At 45.4% G+C, this 7,771-nt stretch overlaps 1 non-coding gene across 1 annotated transcript; it reads left to right on the top strand.

Moving 5' to 3' along the window:
- The first annotated feature begins 1,366 nt into the window (after positions 1-1,366).
- Positions 1,367-1,530, top strand: LOC132882283 (U1 spliceosomal RNA). The gene has a single exon (XR_009654156.1). It is a non-coding gene; the product is annotated as a U1 spliceosomal RNA (small nuclear RNA).
- The last annotated feature ends 6,241 nt before the right edge of the window (positions 1,531-7,771 follow it).

The raw sequence follows: 7,771 nt of genomic DNA, 5'->3' as shown, positions 1-7,771 counted from the left end.
GCGCACGGCAAGAGCAATGGCCTCATCGAGTGTCGAGGGTTGCTCATGGGAAACGAGCTCGTCCTTGACATAGTCCGCCAAACTGTGGAGGAAGGCGTCCGCTAGCGCCGCCATGTTCCATGAACTGTGCCTCGCCAGGGTACGAAAGTCGATGGAGTAGTCTGCCACCGTCCGGTTGCCCTGACGGATACTCATCAGTGCTCGTGACGCCTCTGTTTTTGACGAGCCCAGGTCAAACACCTTTAACATCTCCTCGGCGAAGGCACTGAAGGAGGCACAGGCCGGGGTCTGCCGGTCAAATTCTGCTGTCCCCCACAGCCGAGCCCGGCCGGTCAAGTGAGTGATGACATACCCCACCTTGGCTCCCTTGAGAACGTCCTGGGCTGCAGAGAGAACTGGATACGGCAGCTGGTCAGGAATGGCCAGACCTGGTTTGGGTCACCATTGAAACGTTCCGGGTTACTGGGAGCCAGAGCAGGAGGAACATGAGCGGATGGAGTGGTGAGGTTGGTGAGTACTTGCAGGACCTGGGTTAGCTGATGCAGCTGCTGTTTAAGCTGGAGCAGAGATGCAATGTTGCCGGACATCCAGTTTATGTCTCCCTCTGTACGTTCCAGTCACTGCAGGGCAGTCATTTTGGGCTCAATCACCATGCTGGTCAGATCATTCTGTCAGGATAAACAGACAAGGACCCAAGAGCACAAGTTAAATGTTGAGTTTTACTGATAGCAGGGGAAAGGGAGTTGGGAGGATGTGCGAAGTTCAGTGGCCAGAGGACTAAGAGGCAGGGATGGCTGGTGGGAGCATGGTGGTGATATCTGCGGTCTCCCATCCAAATATTAACCAAGCTCAACCCTGCTTAGCTTCTAAGCTCAGACAGGATCAGGCATTGTCAGAGTAGCGTGGCTATAAGCTGACAGCACTTGGGTTTCAGGCAGTCTCCCAGCAAGCAGTCCCTCAGCAGACAGACAGGACAGCACAACAGGCAGGAGTTAGGGAACAGGCTGGAACACAGAGTCACAGATCAGGTAGCAAGATCAGGGACAGAAATGCAGGGTCAGGTTACCAGGACTGAAGAGTTGACGGAGTCGATGCCTTGAAGACGATCTGACACTGAAGCTTGGGAGGACTGCAGTTTAAATACCCACAGAGGAGGAGCAGGTGATAGGCAACAGCCAATGACAGCTACTGAAAGTTAATAAGAGGAGGAGTATGCGGGCGTGGCAGGTAATACTGAGTGGAGAGGAATGGAATTGTTACCTGAAGAGAGGAAAACCACAGATAGGACCATGACAGTACCAGGGAAGGAAGTTCTCACTTATGCATTACTTGATACACAAAGTGACTCTACTTTCATATTAGATATATACTTACCTGGCAGGGGCAACACCATGATCAAGAAGGTGGTTTGCCCAAAGTGAGGTCTAGCCATTGCACTCAGCCTGTGCTGACCTTTGTGAATTCCTCAAATGCAGGAATCTCAACTACATAATTTCTGGTAGTGGGGGACTGTGTTCATGCTCTCCCCTAAAAAAAGAAAAAAAAAACTTTCATATTAGATGATTTAGCTTCTGAACTCGGTGTGCCCAGACTTCCAGTACAACTTAAGTTGAGCACCATGACTGCCGCCAATATAGTAATAGCAAGTAAGGCTGTTAGCAGTCTACAGGTTAGAGGGCTGAATTCTGAATTGTATGTGAACATGAAGCAAGCCTATACTTGGGATTTAATTCCAGTTGATAAGTCACATATTCCCACTAACAGCACTGCACTCCAGTGGTCACATTTGAAACATCTAAAGGACAAAATGTCACCTTTGCAAGATTGTGAAGTGGGACTACTAATTGGTTATGACTGCCCATCAGCATTAGCCCCCCCCTTGAGGTCATCGCAGGCAGTGAAAATGAACCCTTTGCTCAAAGAACTGCATTAGGTTGGAGTATCATTGGGTCAGTGAATCCCCATTTAGACAGGCAAGGAAACCAAAGCTTTGTTCATTGAATTTCAGTAAGGGAAATCCCAGTGCCCTCTGCCCCAGAAGTAATAAAGGTGTTGGAGTTTGACTTTAATGAAAAGACCTACGAAGATAAATATGTGTCCCAGGAGGATGTTCAGTTTATCCAGTTCTTGAGTGCCAATATTAAGCAGAAAGACAATGGGCATTATGAGATGCCACTTCCCTTTAAGGGCACTGATGCACCAATTCTTCCAAATAATAAGAAGCTGGCTACCATTAGGCTACAACACCTGAAGAAAAGGTTGAAGGCAAACAAGCAGTATTACGATCAGTACACAGCCTTTATGAAAGACATAATGGATAGAGGTGATGCAGAATTGGCCCCGGCAGCTTCCGAGAAAGAAACTGTGTGGTATATCCCACATCATGGGGTATACCACCCTAAAAAGCCAGATAAACTTAGAGTTGTGTTTGATTGCTCTGCTAAGTTTAATGGAATATCTTTGAATGACACACTGCTAACAGGCCCTGATTTGACCAACTCCTTGGTGGGAGTACTTTTACGATTTAGAAAAGAGGCTATTGCTGTGATTTGTGACATTGAGAAAATGTTTCATCAATTCTCTGTAGTGCCTGAATGCCATAATTACTTGAAGTTCCTTTGGTGGGAGGGAGGTCAATTGAATGTAGAACCTCAGGAATATAGAATGACCGTCCACCTTTTTGGTGCCGCCTCCTCGCCTGGATGTGCTAATTATGGACTCCAGTATCTGACACAACAGCATAAGACGGAATATCCTCTAGCATCAGCCTTTATAGAGAACAATTTCTATGTGGATGATGGGTTGATTAGTGTTCCAACAGAGGAAGAGGCTAAAGAATTGATTGTCGGGGCACAGCAACTTTGTAGGAGTGCAGGTTTGTGTTTGTATAAGTTCAATTCAAACCGAAGACAAGTACTTACCTGTGTAGCTGCATCAGAAAGAGCAGAAACTACTGATCCTCTCAGTCTTAATCCAGGTATTGTATCAGAAGGACATATACTTGGGATTCAGTGGTCCATGGAAACAGATACAGTCACTTTCAGTATGGACGTCAAAGACTACCCTCCAACTCGCCGTGGTATCTTGTCAGCTGTCGCTTCTCTGTATGACCCACTTGGGTTTGTAGCTCCATTTACCATGAAAGGAAAATGCATCCTGCAGGAGCTATGTCACCGAGGTGTTGGGTGGGATGATCCCATTCCTGTAAGTTTGCAATCATGGTGGGAGGAGTGGAAGAATGGACTAAGAAAGTTGAAGGACATCACTATACCTCGATGTAATGCCTCGCACAACCTTGGGAAAATTGTCAGGATTGAGCTGCACCACTTTGCGGATGCTAGCAGTACAGGATATGGGGCGTGTTCCTACCTAAGATACACGGATAACAAGGGAGAGATCCATTGTAGCCTTCTAATGGCAAAGGCAAGAGTCGCCCCAGTGAAAATTTTAAGTATTCCAAGATTGGAGTTGTCAGCGGCTGTTACTGCTGCTAGAATGAGTATCATGTTAAGAACTGAATTGCAAATGAAAATTGATGAAGAATTTTTTTGGACTGACTCTCAGGTGGTGTTGGCATATATCTCTAATGAAGCACGGCAGTTTCATGTATTTGTGGCCAACCGCGTGCAACTGATAAGGAGTAGCACAGATCCAAATCAATGGTACTATGTTGATACAAAACAAAATCCGTCCGACCTTGCCTCAAGGGGTGTCAGCGCAGAGGAAATCATGTCATCTAACTGGCTATGTGGACCCAAATTCCTGTGGGGAAAGGCTGTGATGTTACCCCTTAAGGTCTCAATTCAATTGCTTGTCGGAGATCCAGAGGTCAGAGCAGTCCAGGTATTTGCTACTCAAGTTAGTAAAACAAGTGATATCTTAAGATGTTTGGATCGGTTTTCCTCCTGGACAAAGCTCATCAAGGTGATTGCAAGGATTAAGAGAATGGGAAACAGAGAAACTCCATCATATGCTGACTGTGTGTCTGTTGAAGAACGGAAAAGAGCTGCAGAGATCGTGATTGAAATGGCCCAACAACAAGCCCTTGCATCAGAGATGAAGGTCCTCCAAACGAGTTGCAATGGCATGAGCCTTCCAAGTTCAAGTTCTCTGTTTTGCCTGGACCCCTTTCTAGAAGCAGGTCTACTTCGTGTTGGTGGGAGGCTGAAAGAGGCAGCACTGAGTCAAGAGCTAAAGCACCCCATCATTCTCCCAAAGGGCAGCCATTTTACAGAGTTGATAATAGCTTATTATCATACCCAGATCTGCCACCAGGGGCATAATCAAACATTGATGGAGCTGCGAAATAATGGCTTTTGGGTTCAAGGTGGGAGTAAGACTGTAGCCAACTTTGTTCACAAATGTATAAAATGTCGAAAGCTTAGACGACCTGTAGAGGAACAAAAGATGGCCGATCTCCCCAAAGAACTCTGCCAAGTTTCAGCCCCCTTCACATTTTGTGGGAAGGACTGCTTTGGTCCATTTATAGTTAAAAGGGGTCGAAAGGAGTACAAGCGATATGGGCTCATTCTTACATGTTTGTATTCACGTGCAGTCCACATTGAAATGTTGGAAGACATGTCTACGGACTGTCTTATCAATGCCCTAAGATGTTTTGTCAGTCTGAGAGGAGCTGTCAGTCAGCTACGCTGTGACCAAGGCACAAATTTTGTTGGTGCTAAAAATGAGCTCAAAGAAGCCCTTAAGCAATGCGATATAAAGGCACTGGAAGTTTTTCTGGCAGATAAGCAATGTGAATTCATATTCAATGCTCCTTCTGCTAGTCATGCAGGGGGCATTTGGGAGCGCCAAATCCGTACAATCCGGAATGTGTTAAATGTTACTGTTGCTCAATGCTCAGGGATATTCGATGACTCATCTCTCAGAACACTGTTCTACGAAGCAATGGCTATTGTAAACAGTCAACCTTTAAGTGTTGAGGGAATTAACGACCCCCATTCATTGGAGCCCTTGACTCCAAATCACCTTGTCTTGATGAAGGCCAAAATTGCCTTGCCACCACCTGGAAAGTTTGTGAGGGAGGACTTGTATGCTGCAAAAAGGTGGCGCAGGGTACAATACCTTGTTGAGCAGTTCTGGAGTAGGTGGAGGAGAGAATATCTCCAGAATGTTTCCTTGAGACAGAAGTGGCATGCACCCCGGAGGAATCTAAGGATAAATGACCTGGTCATTATTAAGGAGGATATGCTCCCTAGGAATGAGTGGTATCTTGGATGTGTGATTGACGTCACAGAAGGAGCTGATGGGCTGGTTCGTCATGTCAGGGTGCAAGTTGGAGATCGAAATCTGATAAAGAAAGGACCCTACACGTTTAAAACCTCAGTTGTTGAACGGCCTATCCAAAAATTAGTCTTACTACTTGAAGCTTAGTAAACAGTTTCCACCCACATCACATGCATTATACATTTTTATTTTATTTTTGTTTTTCTTGTATGTAAGAATTTAAGATGTGCTCTATGCCTAGAAATCATGGGTGATTTATGTTCGTTTGCACTTCATTCATCATAACATGATTTGGTGGGAGTGTAAGTGACCGCTTATGTTTTGCGACTTTTATTTTGAAATTTTTTTGGTGATGATGCGCATGCGCAGATAACAGCTCCAATATGGTAGACATCTATAAAAGCATATTGGCGTTTTTGGTCTGACTTGAACATACAGCGCACAGCACAGCACACACACATGGCGTGAATCCACCTTTGTCTAAGTTTTAGAAGCCTTTTTTTTTTTATGGCTCGACAAAGTTGGAATTCTGAGTTGAAGTGTTTACAAGTGGCAACATGGAGTGTTAATGGATTGCCGAATGGACTGCTAGTTTGCACCCTTGGAAAATGGAGCGAGGTATGCAATGTCTGTTTTTTTTTTGTTTTGTTTTGTCAAGATAATTGGTGAAATGTGTGAACTGTGAGTGTCACTACTGAGGACATGTGACTATGAATGTTTGTAATGTATGTAGACTGTGCTTATTGGTAAATGTGTAATTATGGTGATGTGAATTGTGAAGGTGTAAGGTATAGGAATTGTGCTTGTACACGGACTCATCTTTATTACTGGACTAGTCTTCTTGTTTGTGAAAGATGCATATTTTGTTATTAAATTTTAGTTTCACGGTGCTGAAGGAACGACAAAATAAATGTGAATGCACCCGTTTCGAGACTCCATCTGCTTTTCCTTCTGAGGGCTGCTACAGACTCGCTTTCCATCGTATTTGTAGTTGTCCTACTTCTAGCTGTAACCCCTCTCTCCATCGTGAAGCAAAACACGCACTTGAGTTGATCAAGTAGAGTTTTGGGGGGTTATTTCAAAAACTGTCAGGGAGCTCGTAAACTATGCTGCCACCTTCTCTATGGCGGAACTGGAACCCTCAGGTGCAGTTTGTGGGATTCGTTACAGTGTTGTAGTAAATTTCACAGTGAGTTCAGACACATCGCAGTCGGATCAAGTCCCATTTTGTGCTGCAGCTTCTCACATACGTCCACCTGACCCAAAGACTCTGTGACAAATCATCAGTGTGCAGTGAACAGAAACAATCTTCCTCCTCAGGACACTGATGATGAAGCTAAAACCTCTGCTTCAGTCTCACTATTAGAGAATGGGTCTTACTGAGGAGCAGGTCATGTGACTCTCAGATACCCCTTTTCCACCAAGTCAGTTCCAGGGATGGTTCGGGGCCAGTGCTGGTGCTGGTTCACAACTCGTTCAACTTGCGAGCCAGCTGAGAACCAGTTTGCTTTTCCATAGCTCACGGTGCTAAGGGTTTGCATAAACCTTGGCGCGAATATCGAAGCAAAAACAACACGGAAGAAGCAGCAACAACAACAGTAATAATAATGGATGACTTCGCGTTTGTACAGCTGCTGCTTCTCGTCACTTAAAAATGGCAATCTTTCACGGGTGTGTTATTGTTGTTGGTCTTAACAACTCCGCCCCCCCGCTGACGTAAGCGGTTCTTTCCTCTGGCCCAGCAAAGAGTTGGTGCTAGCCTGGAACGGGTTTTTCTGGCCCCAGAGCCAGTTCTTTGTCAGTGGAAACAGAAAACCCGGTTCCAAACTCAGCACTGGCCCAGAACTAGCCCTGGAACTGCTTTGGTGGAAAAGGGGCAAGAGAGATGATCTTACCACAGTTTCTCCAGTTTACAGTGAGGATTATCCAGTACAGCAGAGAGATGCTTCACTCCTGAGTCTCCCAGATTATTACGGGACAGATCCAGGTCTCTCAGGTGTGAGGGGTTTGATCTCAGAGCTGAACTCAGAGCAGCACAGCCTTCATCTGAGACACCACACTGCTCCAACCTGCAGAGACACAATGATACACACTTCATCAACAGATTTAATACTGACTTTAAAGATGATGAGTGTAGTGGTCTAACAAAGTCAAAACACTTTGGATGCTGTGTAGTTGTTACGCGCTTATCTCCAGAGGTGGACAGTAATGAAGTACATTTACTTGAGTTCTGTACTGAAGTCCACTTTTTGAGTATCGGTACTTTACTTAAGTATTTTTTTTGGAAACTTATGACTAACTTCGGGCGGCATGGTGGTGTAGTGGTTAGTACTGTCGCCTCACAGCAAGAAGGTCCTGGGTTCGAGCCCTGGGGCTGGTGAGGGCCTTTCTGTGTGGAGTTTGCATGTTCTCCCCGTGTCCGTGTGGGGGTGCTCCGGTTTCCCCCACAGTCCAAAGACATGCAGGTTAGGTTAACTGGTGACTCTAAATTGAACATAGGTGTGAATGGGTGTCTGTGTCTATGTGT

This window comes from Neoarius graeffei, chromosome 2, assembly GCF_027579695.1.
Source record: "Neoarius graeffei isolate fNeoGra1 chromosome 2, fNeoGra1.pri, whole genome shotgun sequence".
Classification (NCBI taxonomy): domain Eukaryota; kingdom Metazoa; phylum Chordata; class Actinopteri; order Siluriformes; family Ariidae; genus Neoarius; species Neoarius graeffei.
This window is presented reverse-complemented; position numbering and strand designations above follow the sequence as displayed.